An 18,213-nucleotide genomic window follows, 5' to 3' on the forward strand; every position below is an offset into this window, starting at 1 on the left:
GGAACAAAAGAGACAGAAATGCAAGCATAGTAGAGATAGAATTCATAGTTTTAGACAATTTCATGTAGGAATAAAAAGAATAAGTGAAAAATAACTGAGCCTGGTTGACTATGAGGCATATCATTAACAGAAAAAGGTTGGAAAGGTGGATTTAGGGAAAACATGAGTAAGAAGCTGGTTTATAACCAGTTAAACTAAATTCTTTCCTGCTATACAAAGATGCTGCATTCTTGCTTGAGAAGTCTCAGAGCCAGTTCATATCTCAGCCTGAACTGTTATAGCACTGAAGGGTTAGGGTTAAGGGAAGGCAAAGGAGAAAAATGAGAAAAGAAAAATGGACCCAAAACATGTTTGATAACATGTCTGTTGGGCACATGTATAGATTCCCTGAGACCATCTGAAAGCAGTCATGATGGAAGGTTGAATAAGCGACAAGCCACAATCTTTTTTTATTATTATTATTTAAGATTTTAAGTAGTCTCTAAAATAAACAAACACAGAGCTTGGCAAACCCTAGATATTCGGTAAGTGGGGAAAAACAGAAGACAAGAGACTCTTTGAGTAATCTAGGTGAGAAATGAGAGAAGTGGTTATATTCAGGAAGTAGTTGAGATAGAACAGAGAGGAATTCACAACAGATTGAAATAGAGAAGCGATGAAAAGGGGGGAACCCAAAATGACTCCCAGTGTGGTGACTTTGGCAACTGGCTAGATGACAATATCCTTGACTTAGAGAAGAAGGAGTAGGTTTGGGAAAGAGGATCAAGAGCTAGGATTAGGGCATGCCAAGTTTGTAATGCCTGTGAAACTGTCACTAAAGAGCTCAAAGAGTGAGTTGTTAAAAATTAAAAAAAGACAACAAAAATAGTCACTTATGCTAAGCACGTCACTGAACCAAGACTTATCTTAATTACAGTTTCACTGTAACTTTCCTAGAAATGGAAAGTTAATCCAGTTAATCAAGAATATCCTGATAAGCATTAGTTAGGTCATCTGCCTGAAAAACGCTACCATCCCCTATAAGGAAAGTAAACTTTTGATAACTAATCCACTTTTTTGTCTAGTACAACTTCCTTGCTCCTGCTCCCTTCTGCCTATAAAATCTCTTGCCATATGTAGTTTTTCAGATCTTCTTTGAATCTACTAGATTGAATGCTGCCTGATTCATGAATCACTGAACAAAGTCAATAAAATTTTTAAAACTTAATTGAATTTTGGTTTTTAAGAGTCTAGAAGTCAGAGAGGACATCTGGGTTGGACATATGCATTTAGAAATAGAGGAGATCACCCAGAGAATGTGTAGGAAAACTCCCATACCCAGAAGTGAGGTGAATGAAGAAAAATCTGCCAAAAGTCATTATCATTGTCAGCACACTTACCAGAATATTCCTCTTTTTGATTCAAAACCATTCCTACCCTCCTAGAGTTAAGCATTATCTGACTGTTAGGATAACCATTTCCTTACTTTTTTTTTTATAATTTTACCACCTAAATATTCAGACCTAATGATATGTTTAGTTTGCCCATTTCTGGCATCAAGGTTAGTCTATCTGCACACAATGAGTTGAAACGTAAATGCTCTTTGTCTATTCTCTGGAATAGTTGATTTAAGATAGGAATATTTCCTGATTAAAATGTTTGATAGAAATCATAGGTAAAGCCTTATGGGCCTGAACTTTTCTTAATTGGAAGGTATTTAACTACTGATTCAGTTTCTTTAATGGTTATAGAAATATTCAGGTTTATTCTCATTTACTGATACTAATACAAAAAAAATTGTACTGACAAATTAAACACAACTTTCATAAGCTTAATAAATATTTTTTCCTTTTAGGAGGGAATTCAGGGAAGAGTTGGGTTGGGATAAATCACTATTAAGTTACTAAATTTGCATTTTTAGAATATATATCAAATTACTCAAAAAAGGTACTGAATAGCTGACCAAAAAAAAGCAAGATTAAGTTTTCAACACAGATAATGTACTGGACTCCACTTATGCCTCCCTGGATTTGCTCAGTCAAGGTTTTCTGCTCAACGCTACCAGTGACTCGATTAGATCATCTTGCACTGTTGAAAACCACTGATACAAAGTTGTGCTCTCCAACAGAAGGGCCACTGCTGCATTTGCTGTGGGGCCATGTCCTCATGATACTCCACCTGCATGGCTGGCCAGGCTGCAAAAGTGTCTGTCCCAGTTCCTACCTATTGCTTGTAGACATGCCCTGATAGTACCTTACCTCTTGCCATCCATCATCTGATTCGCTGTTGCCCCTGAAGCATCAAACACTGGAGGATTTTCTCAGTACACACACACACACACACACACACACACACACACAAATGCAGAGTCAAGACTCAGAAGTCTGAAGACTCTGGGCAGACAGAATGCCCCGACTGGGGTTTGCTTCACCTGCTCATTCCCTAGGGCTACTGTTCATACAGAATTTGCTGCCCCTGATGTCTTGAATTCAGATTCCCAAGCCAGTGCTGAAGGGACTAAGAGGCACAAAATGGAAGTGTAAGGTAGGTAATATCTATGGAGCAAACTTTGACTATTGAAATGTGAGAATTGGCACATATTTTCTTCACTTTCTCTCCCCGATCTGAGACTAATTTGAGGCACAGTTAGTCTACAGCCTCTGTGCAGATGTCTCGTAAAGCCAAGTAATCCTCTGCACACATCACAAAGCTCTGGCCAGCTCATTAACATGCCCCATTGCATTTTCCATCGCTCCTTTCCTGCCACTACCTCTCTGCCCTCACTCCTGATCCTGGCTTTGCACTCCACGATTAACTATTAATATGTAAGATTGTGCCTCAAACTATTTCCTAAGGACCCCAGGCTAAGACAGATAATCAAGTACTACTATATATTTTAGGTTAAAAATATCTTTTTTCATTTTTGCCATATACTGCTTACTCATATATTCATAATTATAACCACTGTCTCTCAGACATTTTTAACGCCATTACTTCTCCCTTTGGTCACACTTGCCTGTCAAAGCCAACTATTCCCTTTTTTTCCCCGTCATTCCTTCTTCCTTCCATCCCTTCCTTCCTCTTTCTTTTATGTAATACACATATACAAAAATGAATAAAACATAAATGTATATTTGACAAATTACAAAATACCTAGTCAAGAAATAACATCATTATCATCACCCCAGAAGCTACACACCCATTTGATGAAAGTCCTCTCCCAGCCCCCCTAGACTTAAGCATTATCCTACTTTTAGTCATTATGTATCAATAGTTTATCAAGTAAGAAGCGAAACTGGAACTGCCCTTCTTAGACACCCAGGTGAAGAGGTTTTCTCTACCTCACAACTAATACCCAAGTAAGACCTAAAGTTCATTATGATTATGTGTGCAATTTATAGCCAAACATTTGACAAAACAATTCCCCTTCTTATTCTAGAAAACAGGAAAGCCTTTAATCACCACAATATCAAGAAAAAAAATGTCAAACGTGCCTTTCATGACTCAGGGTTCCTTTGATGATCTGTTTCACCTGTAAGAACATACATTGTGTTTAAGAGAAGAATTTGGAAACCAAGAGTAACTCAGGCCAAAAAGCAGACTGAAGATGGAGAGTTTCATTCCTGGATCTGCAATTAGGTCATCACTACTTTTCGAAAATGCTTACTTTTTCTCCTTATCAGCAAAATAATATACTACAACACAATCAACAAACCCAGTCACCAAGGCAGACAGACAGGTATTGATTTGCTTTCCTGAGGACTGAGGGTTTCAATGAATCAGACTTCTGGGAAGCTAACCATTCCTTAAACACATCGTAGTTTTATAACTGACTGGCTCTTTCTTTTTAGGCCTTGGTGGTTTGTAGGGGAGTGATGGAAATTCTCACCTGTCGATGCGTAAGTTTTTGTTGTTGTTGTTGTTGTTGTTTGCAAAAGTAATTGGGGGAGAAAAGGATTCACATTGGCAGTGAAACAAATAGTTTTGAAATTATTTTTTAATTATCCTTCCCAATTCCTCTCTATTCCTTCCATCCACATGAAAGCCCTGTATACATCCTCCCACAACTTTTTTCCTACAAATATGTTAAAACACAGATACAAATGTATGGACTTTCCTGATTATTTATTTATACACTAATGGAATCTTTTGTATACATATTATTTTACTTTTACATATTACTTTTACTTTTTAATACACATTTTACTTTTACTAGTTTTATGTATATTATGGATATAACTCTAGATCAGTAAACATAGGATGAATTCATTCTTACTAATTGCTGAATGATACCGTAGTATGGATGTAATACAATTAATCTTCCCCTATTGAAGCCCATGTAAATTACTTTCAGAGTTTTGCTCCTACACAAATAATACATTCATAAACTTCATATGTACTAGACTTTTTATTTCAGTGGAATGGATTTCCAAAAATAGGACTCCTGAGTAAAAAGGTAACTGTATTATTTATTTTTAGATATATAACCTACTTTTCTTAAATGTTATAGTAAATTATATTTCTACTAGGAAGAAATGAGTGCATATTCTCTCACTGGATATTTTTAGTGCGTAAATTTTGCCAATCTAATAGATGGAAAGTAGTTGCACTTTCTAACTCCTGGTTGCACTTTCCTAACCACTCCTGAGGGTAAATATCCTCTCTGTGGGATTTATCCTATACTTGTTTTTTTATTGATTGTTTAGCCTTTTCAGTTTCCTAATTTGAGTTTTATTTTTGGAGTCAATTTGTAAGAGATCTTTGAGGGATATTAACCCTTTTTCTGGCATATGGCTAATATCTCTCAAAACTCTCTCACAGATCTCCACATGTGGTACAAACTTTCTTCTCAGAAAACCCAGTTCACAGTTTTTACTTTTGTTTGTGATGTCTTTTGCCATATAGGTCTTTAAATAGATAATTGTGGTAGCGACTCTCAATTGCCTACCAAAATCCATTCTGGTTTCTTCTTCAACACGTGACTAGACTATACTTCCCTTGCAGTGAGGTGTGGCATGGGACTAACTTTCACCAATGCAATGTCCGCAGGAGCAGTGTGTACCTCTTCCCAGATTTAGGCCTTAAAAAGTAGCCATGACCCCTCCATGCTCTTTTCCTCCTTCCACCAAGTGGAACTTGGACATGACAGCCCAGTCTGGAGCATGGAAAGGACAATACTGTGAGAGATGACAGAGGCACATGTATTAGTCAAGATCCAATCAGGAGATAGAAACCAGGAGGATATTTAATATAAAGAATTACCAAACTCAGATAAATGAACAGCTGTGTGATAGGAGGAGCTCCTCCTCTAAGGGTGGGGTTCAGGCCTCAATGAGTTCAGCCCACTGGATAGCAGACTTTTGCTTGTTTGCCCAAGCAAGAGTTGGTCCATAGCCATCAGACAAGAAGGAAGCAGCCCTCCAGAGTGTAGGCAGGCATAGGCATGCAGGAGCGGGCCCCTGGAACACAGGTCTGCATAGGAAATTATGGCACCCCTGCAGTCAGGAGGACTTCAGCACCAAGTTTCATGTTAGCAGGCCTCAGGAAATCATCACCAGACCTGGCTGAGGCTGTAAAGTAGCCAAAGAACCTCTCATTCTGCGTGCACACTTGGGGCAGAACTCTACAGGGCATCCTCACACCCACACTGCTGACCCACCATACAACCACCAGAAACAGTAGGAAAAGCCCCTGCTCCCTGCAACATCCCTCCAGCACCCTCTACTGAGAAAGCCTAACATCTTGCACACTATAAAGGAAAGATGCTTAAAGGAATCTTGTTCACTACCAGAGAGCATGCACTGAAAGTGAATGTGGAGCTTAAAGGCAATAAAATGATAACCGAACCGACACACTGCTATTTGTCTACTCAGAAAAGAACCCAAGTTCCTGAATGACCACAGGGTCCCCCCCACAGCCTACCCACCAGCTGGAATGCTTGCCTCAGAACTGTTAATAAACTTTTGTATCTTTTAGTCACTTGGAGGGGGAAATTCTTTGCAATAGCAGTTTGGTTTTATCCTACCTAAATCAGGAGTCAAATATGTTGATCTTTCCTTTATAATTTCTGAGGTTCCTGCTTCACTTAGGAAGATTCTCTAAATTTCATTTAAAACTCTCTAGCAGATGACTATCCAATTAGGGGAGGACTAGTCAAAGGGCGCCTGGTGGGCTCAGTCAGTTAAGCGGCTGACTCCTTCTTTCAGCTCAGGTCGTGATCTCAGGGTCCTGGGATTGGCCCGCTGGTTCCAGGCTGAGCAGGGAGTCTGCTTGAGGATTTCTCTCCCTCTCTCTCTGCACCCTCCCTGCTTGCACAGGTGTGCACAAATGCTCTCTCTCTCCCTCTTTCTCAAATAACTAAATAAATACTTTTTAAAAAATAGACTAGTCAAAAGAGAATATTGCTACCTTGGTTATAGCTACTTGCCAGATACTTCCTGATGCAAAAAAAGAAAAAGAAAAACAAAGGAATATTGTATAAGTACAGACCCATGAGCACAAACCACTCTAGTTTCTTTGTTCTCTGTGAATGCTTTCCAAAATACAGACTTAAAGCAGCTGTAGAAAGAGTGGGATTTAATATAAAATAATCATAATAACTCATTCTTCTAGTTGATTGTCTTCACCACTCTATACAAATATTTGTTAATTAAACAAAAGGTTTGAATAGCTGGAAACACAGTGGAAAGTGTGGAAAGTTCTATACACTATCTTCCTGCCTCTGGGCTTCAACTCAGGTCTACACTGAAGATTGTCCCGTCATGTGGAACACTAATTATAGCCTCTCTATGTATTCTCCATTGTCCTTTCCTCTAGCATCATTTTCTTTTGTGTAAGACAAGAAGAGTGTGGCCTTATAGGGAATGTCAGTCCACATTGAAGGCTGTATTGCATAAGCATATTATGTTAGCTCGACACTGTGGGAAAAGACAAAGGAAAACCAGACCCCATCCAGATCCAAAGGTGTCATGGGCTCTCAGGGAATGTGAATCAATCCATGAAATAGGCAGGTCACAGGAATTTACCACTGATTAAGACACCAATTGTGACAATTGCCCACCAGCTCTAAGAACAATGAAGAGATACAGGTTAAACACATTTTCCACCCCTTTTCCTCTAAACGTCAGAAGAAATCACAGTATATGTGTATGACTCATTGAGCCACCAGAAGAAAGCAATAGAATTTGGTCACTACCTGAAGATGGCTCATGATAAATATCACTGTGCATTTGGATTGAATGTGTTTATTACATTTCAGCCACTTGCTCTAAACAATAGCAAAAAGTCTACTAACAAATAACAGCTTTTTCACTATTGTTTTGTTTTGTTTTAAGGTTTTATTTATTCATGAGAGACACAGAGAGAGGCAAAGACAGAGACTGAAGCAGGCTCCCGGTGGGGAGCCTGACACAGCACTCAATCCTAAAAGCCCCAGATCACACCCTGAGCCGTAGGCAGATGCTCAACCGTTGAGCCACCCAGGCGTCCCTCACTATTTTTTGTGTTATGTTCTGGAACCCTCTTCTGGAGATTCAGTCTTAATTTTGTGGTAATAGAAAATTAAATCACCCACCATTACCCCAACATTTTAACCACATCATTACCTTCCTCCCTGACCACACCCATCTAGGAAATTCCCATCCTTCAAGAATCAGTTCGAATATAACTCCTCTGATGGGTCTCTTCTGAGTTTCTCTAGAATTAATTCATCCAGCATGAGTGTTGTCATGGCGCTTGGATACATTTACATCTTCATCTCCTGCTGATCCGTAGCAGAGATTTGGCCTTATGTATAGATTTCTACCGTGTGCCATTTGTATGTGACCAATAAAAGTTTATTAAATGAATAAAACTTCCAAGTTTGCTGTGTTACCTCCATCTTCTAATGTCAGGACTTCGAATTCTTAAAATATTTCACTAAGTAACTAATAATGTTCCAGTAAAATAGCATGTCATTTGCATTTAGAGCAATATTAAAAGGCTCTCCACGGCTCTTCAGCAGCCTTTTACTATGAGTGGGTTATGTCCTGGACATGCGCTGCCCTCTGCTGGTGTCCGTTTAAACAAGTGCAAACGTAGTACCTGCTGCGGAAGGCTGGCCTTTCTCTAAATGGTGGTTCTAAACTCCTGTCGCGCCAGACAGCAGATAACCACATGGTCATAAACTATTTACAGAAGGCCAGTGGTACAAAATGTTCGCTTTTGTTTTATAGTCGTAAAGAATAGGCTGGATACCAAACAGGAAATAAAGACTGGTAAATTTCTTCATAGGTGTTTATAGAAGTCCTGAGTTGCTTTAAATATTTGTACTGTTTTTATTATGCCCATTATTTTAAGTGGCATAATTCCAATTTTGCTAGGACCACATAACTGTATCAAAGAAATGTAGTATATTAATACCACCAAATCATGATCCCAGGGAAACGTGAAGAGTTTCAAGCAACTGATGATGCCAATCTTTGATTCTACAAAATTATAAAATAAATGTATACTTATTGACTTGAAATATATTAATAATAAAGTTAAAACAGTATGTGTATGCATGTGTACATGTATGTGTATAGATATTGATATAGATATGGTTACATATATTGTAGTGTTTCAAATATATAGATACATATTTTATATGCATAGATCTGTAGGAAGAAAGATCAGGAATAACGTTAAAATGCTAATGACTGTAATCAGTAAGTAAATGGCAAAAATTTTAGCTGCTCTTAATTTCTCTGTTTATCTGTATTTTTCTAATTTTTTTGAAATGATCATGAATTAGTGGGGTAATGAAAACGAAGACCGAAAAACTCAACTAATGTTGCAGGGGAAATATTAACAGATAAGATCTGAAGTCAAAATTAAAACTATCCTGTCTAGCACAAGTAAAAGAGGCACCTTCTGATGCAATCATCACTAACACAAACAGATCTATGGCTGTCAATTACAGGAAGTGTGCTGAGCCCCAGAAGCCTGTCCTCTTGAGGAACAGGCTGGGTGAGGCATGGTTCAGCCCCATTTGTGTGGCAATTAATCATTAAGCCAGTCTGTTCTTCATTAAGAAGCCAATGAAGTCAGACCCACGGTTGCTCCGGAAATGTGGTTTGCTGAAAGACCGCTTGAGTTATTCCAAAAAGGAACCAAACCACAGGCACTTGAATAAGCAACGAATGCTCAAGACGGGGGAAATGGCATGAGCACTTGGCAAAGAAAGCTCAGCAATTTTCTTTTTAATTATTGAGATAAGAAAGTGAGTTTGGTTTCATTTAGCTGTTCAAATAGAAATCTATTTAAATATTTAAACAGAAAAGCCTTCTGATCTACCATCCTGCCCTCCTGTAACAGCTATGGCCTTTCCACAGAGATAAATTTTATAGTGGATTTGGTTTGGGAAACTTCTATTTTATGGGTTAGAAATTGATTTCAAGAGCCTTCAGCCGAGTAAAACACACACAATTGTATATTTGCTTTGGGGGTAAGTCCACACTCCCTTGCAGTACAAACTAAATCTCCTGCTGGTAAACACTATGATGTTTGGCATTTGAATTGCTTCTCTTTTAGAGATGTGGTCCTGATAATCTCTTTCACAAACCAGTGAGGACCCAAACCCTCCCTGAATGCCTCACCCTTACTTCCTAGACATCATCCTGCACTGTTTTTCTCCATTCTACTTAGACAAATAAAATTCAACAACAACAAAACAACAAATATTTATGTGCCTGCTTGCTGTCCCCAGTGAAAATTTACCCTCCCAGATGGGTCCCTATAGCCACACAAATCTTCCTGCTCTCTTCCTTAACCAAACCCATGCCAGAATTTAAGTTCTGCTTCAATTATGTATCCTTCAGGAAGCAATCCCATAAGGAGGAAAGGGAGCCTTTCCCAGCATTCAGCCCATCAGCCTTTTCATGCTTCCAGGGTTTTATGCTATCTAGAATACTTAGCCTATTTTTTCATCCAGCAAAATCCTTTGATTTTGAAGGTCTAGTTTGACTGCCAGTACCTTTAGTCTCCTGTAAAAATGTAAGTTTCAATCATTCCCAATCATTCTCAACTGCCTGGTACATATTTCAAGCAGGGCTCTAACATTATATTTCAAGTTTTTATTTAGTATTTTGTTTTGTTTAGTATTCCCAGTACCTACTGTTCAAAAAATAAATGCTGAATGAATGAATGAATGAATGAATGTAACAACCCCTACAGAATCCAATTTGCCTATATACTTTCACATGTACAGTAGAGAGATTTAACAGATCCAAAAGACAGGGTGAGCGCTTTATTTCCACTCTTTTTACAACATGGGATAAAATAGAATCGAATGAGTACTATTTTAATTAATACTTAACAGAATGGCATTTATTAATATTTCTGCAAAGGATAGTGTGAAAGTAGCAATTTTCACCTCAGGGTTTTTCATGGGGAAAATCAGCTTTTCAAGAAAAAAAAAATAGATTTCCTAGCAGCTCAAACTTCCTTTCACAAAATTCTGCTAACCCAAAACAGCCAGCCAAGAACTGTGTCACCTTTTGTCACCCCAAAGAATAAGATTTTTTCCTGCTATGTTGGCATGAACTTTCCTACATTGCTTTCTTCAGCTGTGTGTGCCATAAGCGGCTGAGAAAATAAAATCTCAGATATCATTGTTTGATTCAACACTTAGGAGACCCTGTAAATTTTTATGCTCCCCACTTAGCCTTTTATTTTCTTTAATCATATTCTTCCTCAGGAAACTTGTACTTCCATAATCATGAACTGCACTCTGCCCCTAAACTCTTCCCTGTTATTATTCCTAAATATTCAACACATAAATTTCTTTCTGAATTCTTTAAAGTTAGTCACTTTGTTGGTTAAGTTCAATTTTGTCTACTTCCTGTCAGCCAACAAGCAAGTTAAGAAAGATAGTCATTCTCTTAAGTCCACAGCAGCACAAAACGCAATCTACAGGCTGGTGGAAAACCGTCTACAAACCGAAGGAAGCTCCCAAGCTGATAATTCAGCAAAGGTCCAAACTGTCACTATCCACTATCCCATCACTTCATTTGTTCACCTGTGAAGCCATACAATAGGTCCATACAATAGATCTATTGTATGGAAATACAAAGCAAAAGTTGTCCTCATAATTCTGTTTTTAAAAAAATCTACTACTTGAATGTTTCAGATGAACATAGCATGAATAGTAAAAGCAGAAATGTCAGGCTTAATGTCTGCAACACAAACACCCATTGCTATTAGGCAAATCACTATATTTTGCCTGTATTGACACTTTTGTTTTCAACTTACATGTTTATTTATTTACCTGATACATTTCTAAAATCTATAGCTAATTTCATTCCTCAGCTAGTTTGTACATCGATAGTTTTGTTAAACATAGCAAAATAATCACCTATATTTGTGCATAATTCCCAATGCTAAGAGTTAATACTAATATCCTCTGGATGTGCTAGGCTCTTCTAATGAAGTGGTACCCAAAATCAATCTTTTAAAGAATGTACTGATTAGAAAGCAATGTAAATTGATATGTGACTTTATCCATGATAGACACAAGACAAAGTCCCTGATGATGTCAAAAAAGTGTTGAGGGGCGCCTGGGTGGCTCAGTCGATTAAGCCTCAGACTCTTGGTTTCAGCTCAGGTGATGATGGCATGGATCTTGAAATCCACCTCTAAGTTGGACTCCCCACTCAGTGGGGGTCCCTCTGTCCCTCCATCCACTTGTGCTCATGTGCACACTTTCCTTCTCTCAAATAAATAAATCTTTTAAAAAAGAGAAAAAATGTTGAATACGAAGTCTTATTTCCTAAGCTAAATGCTGAACAGATTAGTTTTTACTCTGCAAACATGGGTGAATGCACTCCTCCCGTGCATCTGTGCCAATCAACTAGGCACCTCAGTTCTAATTTAAGATTATTATATAAAGTTGGAATTTTTTCCGAAGCTATTTGGGGTTGTAATAAAACAAAAAGTAGCCTAAGCTTTAAATTTTGAAACAAAAAACAGATGTATGAAAATATTAAGCATGATGGACAAGATGGCATTAATTTTGTTTCTGGGCTTATTTCCTTCTGAGAGAATTTCTTCACAAAGGAAGATTTATCTGGGGAGATTCCAGTGTTCATTGTGTTATTAAAAATTCAGGAAGCTTATATACAGACCATGTAAGAATGAATATTTGGTGGCAATATTTGGTAGGTGGCAATATTTGGGGTGTAAAACTCATATTAAGATTTGAAACATTTTCATTTATCATAAATTTAATATATGGTTTATCAAATTAGCAAAACACTTTTAATAATGCTTGAAGCTAATACTGCTGCTGCTGTAGTTATGAATAATTTAAATTTGAATTTACATGTTTAATCATTTCTGTCTAAAAAAAAAACTAGTGAGATGCATGTTAGGTTGACTATTTCTCTGATTTCCATGTAAATTGCCTGTGTTAGTAAATTTGCTTGTCACTTAATACAGTCAAGAATTTATCTAATTACTGAATATTTCTGTTTTTTTTTATAAATCTTATAAGCTTTTCTGGACGGGAAATTTTGTAGTGACCTAATACCCAGTTATTCTGATATACTGGAGTAAAGATTACTTTTTAAAATCTAACAAAACCATGTATTATTTAAATAAAAATAAAGCCTCTCATCTAACTGCATTACTTCAAATGCTTATTTTCTTCAAATGCTTATTTTCTTTATTGTTAATGACACCATCTTAGAAGCTGAATACATTTCTTTTGTGCTTTGCTCAGTGTATTTGATGTTTGTTTGAGATAATATCCCATTTAATTTACTTGAGATTCCTGTTCTCTAAAAGAAATGGGCCAGGAGAAGGTGAGAAGGGAAGGGAATTGTCCCTAGATTGTAGAACACTAAATAACAAAACAACAGGTGGCCAATTATCTTTATGAGCCTGTACGTGAGTACACAGGAGAAAACCTGTGCCCCCAAAGAAGGCAAGCCCAAAGGTCATCAACAAGTCATGCTCTCTTTAGAGCTCTGTGCTATGGGGAAGAATCCTCACAAATATCAAGGTGAGCCAAAGACCACACGTGGACTAAACTTTTATGACACATGGTCACATCCTGTCACCACACTTTTCTCTTTGCTCTTTACCAAAAGTACCACCAAAATGTTCACTGATTCATTGATTTATTCATTCAGCACATACATTTTGGACATGAAGTATGTGTAAAGCACTATGCAATGCCCTAATGCTAAAGGTATGGCCAGCCCATGCCCGCACCTTGACCCCCTCATTAAGTTGGCAATGTGCACAAGCTCAGACCCCCACCTATCGCAGAAAAAAATCAGATTTATCAATGTGTCAACATCAAACCAAAATAATCCCACAGAAACCATTTAGAATCAGAAGACAAAGCTAAAGGTGTGCTGAATTTATTAGGCCTGCTGCCTGATTCTCTTTAGATGGGCAATTTACCCTTCACTCTAGTAACCATTCTTTGATGTCTTTCAAGACCTTGGTGTGTGGATCAGGTCTTATATTTTACACTAATTACACAAATATACACACAGCTCCCTAAAATGTACAAAACTATTCTCTTGATCCAGGTAATTTTAAAATCCTTTGTGTTTAAATCCTCTATAGTTCATTGGAAATGCTAAATCCACTATTCTTAAGGGTAGTGGCGAGCCATGATGAGCAAAAGATGCAGGTGATAATACTTGGAATAATAAAAGGCATCACTGATTGGTTCATTCAATAAACATTTTTATCCCCGTACTCTGTATCTGGCTCTGTGCTATGCACTGGGGCTATATAGATAGACAAAAATAAAGATAATCACAAGCTAAATTCCTGCCTCAAGCTGCTCATGCTCTCTTAGAGCAGGAAGACATGTAAACACTTACCATGCAATAGAATGGGTACATAAGAGACATGTGAACAGGATATTGCAAAACAGAAACATTACAAGATTTATCTAGAAGCAGAAGAGAATGAGTCAGAGTTTGACAAAGTAAGTAACAACTGAACCAAATCTTATCAGATAGGTGGGAAGCCTAGGTGAACAAGAAAGAGTAAAAGGACTTTCAAAGTAGTGAAAAGCACATTGCATTTAGAAAATTAGATGTAGCTAGAATAAAATTGTGTCAGGAGATCAGCTAAAGAGGTAAGCAGAGATCAGACCACAAGGAGCTCTGAATGCATTACTAAGGATAAGTTTGAGTTTTAGTCTGAGGAATCACATGATCAATTTGGGAATGGAACTAGAGGTATAAAATTTGGGAGTCTTTGATTTATGGATTGAATTTAAAAGTAGAATACATGATATAGATAGAGCTTATGAATTAAAAGAGAAGCAGAGAAACAAGCCCTTTTGAGCACCATCATTTAAGAAGCAGGAAGAGAAATAAGAGTCTGAGAGGAACTTTTTAATTAGCAGCCAGAAAGTAAGAGGAAAACCACAGAAAGCCAGAAAGTAATGAGGAAGAACACACTAGGAAGGATTTTGAGAAGAAAATCCTTAACAATGCAGCAGAGAAGTGAAGTAAGATAAAGAATAAATTCAGGGGTGCCTGGGTGGCTTAGTCAGTTCATCATCTGACTCTTGTTTCAGTTCAGGTCATGATCTCAGGGTGGTGAGATCAAGCTCCATGTTGAGCTCCATGCTCAGTGAGGAATCTGCTTGAGATTCTCTCTCCCTCTGCCACTACCCCCTCCTCTCTCTCTTAATAAATTAAATAAATAAATAAATCTTTTTTTAAAAAAAAGAATAAATTCAATGGATTCAGGGAGAAATAATGGTTAGTGGTAGAATAAGAGAGGGGGCAAATTGCAGATGGCTAAGGAATAAATGGGAGATGAGGACATAAAGACAATCCATCCATGCTTCACAGAACCTAAGGCTAGAGGGAACTGAGGGTCTTGAGGTTTTCTTTTTAAAATAAACTTAAACATTGCATTAAAGGAGAAGAAGAGGTTCAAAATGCAGGAGAGATCCACAATGTTAATAGAGAAACTAATCTTGAACTCAAAGAGAATGGGAAGAAGAGAAATATGGGTGCAGATAAGGACTGTTCTAAAAAATCAGTGGTAGAAGTCAAGAGTATTCATTTCTCCTAGCTCTAATGAGGAGAAAGGTTTAGAGTAGGAAGCATGAGGAAAGACATAAAAGTTGTAATATCTTAATACAGGAAGTAGGAAAGGGAGCTGAACAACAAGAACCTAGAAGAATCACCTGGGGCCTTCTGGTCTACTTAGGATTGGAGAGCCAAACTTTTTATAATGACATCGAGCCATAATGCTCTAGGTTTCAACTGAAGTTTAGCAGCCCAAGAATAAAACCAGAGAAGACTCTGTTGAACTGATTCAAGGTTTGACATCGCATGGTGGATAACGAAGAGAGTTGGAAGGGGTGGTCAGAGAATTTTAAAGGATGTACATGAAGGAAGGAAAAAAAATAATCCAGCAGAGGTATGTTACTGAGAAGGCAAAAAAAATGTCAAGGATTGGAAGTCTTCACAAATTCAAGAACTACAGATGATGAAACTACAGACAGTGAAACGCTATGGGGTGCCTGGGCGGCTCAGTCAGTTAAGTGTCTGCCTTCGGCTCATGTCATGATCCCAGAGTCCTGGGATTCGGCCCAGAGTCGGTCCCTGCTCAGTTGAGAGTCTACTCATCCCTCTGCCCCTCCTCTCTGTTCATTCTCTCTCTCTCTTAAAAGAAAGAAAGAAAGAAAAAAGAAAGAAAGAAAGAAAGAAAGAAAGAGAAAGAAAGAAAGAAAGAAGAAAGAAAGAAAGAAAGAAAGAAAGAAAGAAAGAAAGAAAGAAAGAAAGAAAGAAAGAACGAGCTAAAAAGACAAAAGGTCTAAAAACAGGAGTCCCTAGGGGTGACTAGACCAAGAGAGTGGGTTTCAGAAGCAGAGTGAAGGTACAGACAATGGAATTGGATAAAGGAACTCCAGGTTGGATATTGACTGCAAGTTTCAGAAGACTTCATTTATTATATACCAGGCATATAACCCTATGAGGTAGGAACTATTATTATCATCATCCTCATTTTACAGTTGAGGAAACTTGACACACAGGTTAAGCAACTTGCCCAAGTCACACAGCTTTTCTACAAAAGCTGAGATTCAAACTCAGACAGTTTGGCTGCAAAATCCTTGCTCCCAACTTTATATACTGCATTGCCTCCCCCCTTGAATGAGAGCAGTTGCATCTGGAAGCCATAAGTAGCATAGCTAAAATCAGGAGACATTTTTCTTAGGAAGAGTAGAAGATGAATGAGCATCTAAAATTCTAAATGCTCTCCCTAATATCAGTGGCATCAATCACTACGTTTATTGAGCTTCCACTATGTGCCAGTTTGTGCTATTTTAAAACAATTGATCCAGCTTACCAGTTGTAGAGCCAAAATTTCATTTCTTCCATATTCTTGCCCTGAAATTTGAACAAAGGGTTTTTATTGTAAAAACAAAACTAAAATGATACCCTAGTATTCAGCCTTCTGGGTAGTAGGATCTTAAGTTAATTTATTCTATAAAAACCCACAGCTTAGCAGCCAAATATATCCATCTGAGAAATAATTGAATAATTTACAGTAGAATCGAATGATGATGCACACATAGGAATCACCAGCTGGTAATAGTTTACTTTGCAGCTTACCTATGATAAAATTGAGAAGTTATACCCAACACTAGTCAATCTGGCCACCCCAAAACTATGTGTATTGCAATATCTTAGATAGCCTAAGAAAAATATGTAAAGAGGTAAGACTCTTTTTTTAAGATTTATTAATTTATTTGAGAGAGAGAGAGAGAGTATGCAACCAGGGGGAGAGGGCAAGAGGGAGGGAGAGAATCCTCAAGCAGACTCCCTGCTGAGCATGAAGCCTGATGACATAGGGCTGGATCCTAAAACCCTCAGATCATGACCTGATCCAAAATCCAGAATCAGACACTTAACTGCCTGAGGAGGTGCCCCAGACTCATTTTTTAAACCAAACTGGAAATCCCTTCTAGAATAGTGTGACTATATGAAAGAGTTCCTCCTTGCTCAAATATTTAATGATATCATGTTGCTTTAGTCTATCAGTTTTTCAACACCTACTGAGAATTATACCATGAATTGTGGCCTGACTGGCAGCATTGCATAAATTTCCTAGTACCTGAGTTATTGGTGGAAGTGGGATGTCAATATAATGTTATAACATGCGTTATTCAATATTTGTGGCAATAAACTTCAGGATGAACTATGATTTACCATAATTTTTCTGTGTTAATAGAGGATGGAGTCACATACATTTAAATTTTATAGCCTCCTTTTAACAAGTTATAATTTTATCAGTCTTCCCTCAAAAATCTTTATGGGAAATATCTTGTCTCTTCCCACCCTCCATCAAGGAATAACAAGGTCAAAAGGTAGCAGCAGTAGGCTAAGATATTAGAGTTAAGAATTAAAATCTTCTTCAATGTAAATTATCAAAACTTGCTGATCAACCATAGAAGAATGCAAATACTGCTATTGCAGTGGAGATCTTTGAAGAAACAGTAGTCTAGAGAGTAGAGATGTTGGTTTGGATTACTGCTACCACTAACTGGGCATTTGTCCTTAGGTATGATACATAATTTCTGTCTCCTCATCTATAAAATAACAATTTATTCCCATGATTTTACACAAATTACATATATTAAAGCATTTAGCATAGTGCCTCATTTAGAACAAAGTTAAATAATATTTCTCTTTCTTCCCTTTTAATTTGATCACTCAGCAGCTCATGATCCAACTGGCTACTCCCTTCCTGATACAGCCTCTTCTCTTTTTCCCTTGTCTCCTGATATCTTTTTTTTTAATTTATTTTTTATTGGTGTTCAATTTACTAACATACAGAATAAACCCCAGTGCCCGTCACCCATTCACTCCCACCCCCCGCCCTTCTCCCCTTCTACCACCCCTAGTTCGTTTCCCAGAGTTAGCAGTCTTTACGTTCTGTCTCCCTTTCTGATATTTCCCACACATTTCTTCTCCCTTCCCTTATATTCCCTTTCACTATTATTTATATTCCCCAAATGAATGAGAACATATAATGTTTGTCCTTCTCCGACTGACTTACTTCACTCAGCATAATACCCTCCAGTTCCATCCACGTTGAAGCAAATGGTGGGTATTTGTCATTTCTAATAGCTGAGGAATATTCCATTGTATACATAAACCACATCTTCTTTATCCATTCATCTTTCGTTGGACACCGAGGCTCCTTCCACAGTTTGGCTATCGTGGC

The 18,213-nt window shown here is 37.7% G+C and overlaps 1 long non-coding RNA gene across 6 annotated transcripts in view; it reads right to left on the bottom strand.

Moving 5' to 3' along the window:
* The window catches only part of LOC144320492 (uncharacterized), a 404,605-nt gene that overhangs the window by 337,148 nt on the left and 49,244 nt on the right, over positions 1–18,213 (bottom strand). For all 6 annotated transcript variants that reach the window (XR_013386064.1, XR_013386063.1, XR_013386067.1 and 3 more), the window contains exon 3: positions 16,333–16,373. This is a non-coding gene — a long non-coding RNA (uncharacterized LOC144320492). The remainder of the gene's footprint in view (positions 1–16,332; positions 16,374–18,213) is intronic.

Source organism: Canis aureus, chromosome 9 (genome assembly GCF_053574225.1).
Source record: "Canis aureus isolate CA01 chromosome 9, VMU_Caureus_v.1.0, whole genome shotgun sequence".
Taxonomy (NCBI): Eukaryota; Metazoa; Chordata; class Mammalia; order Carnivora; family Canidae; genus Canis; species Canis aureus.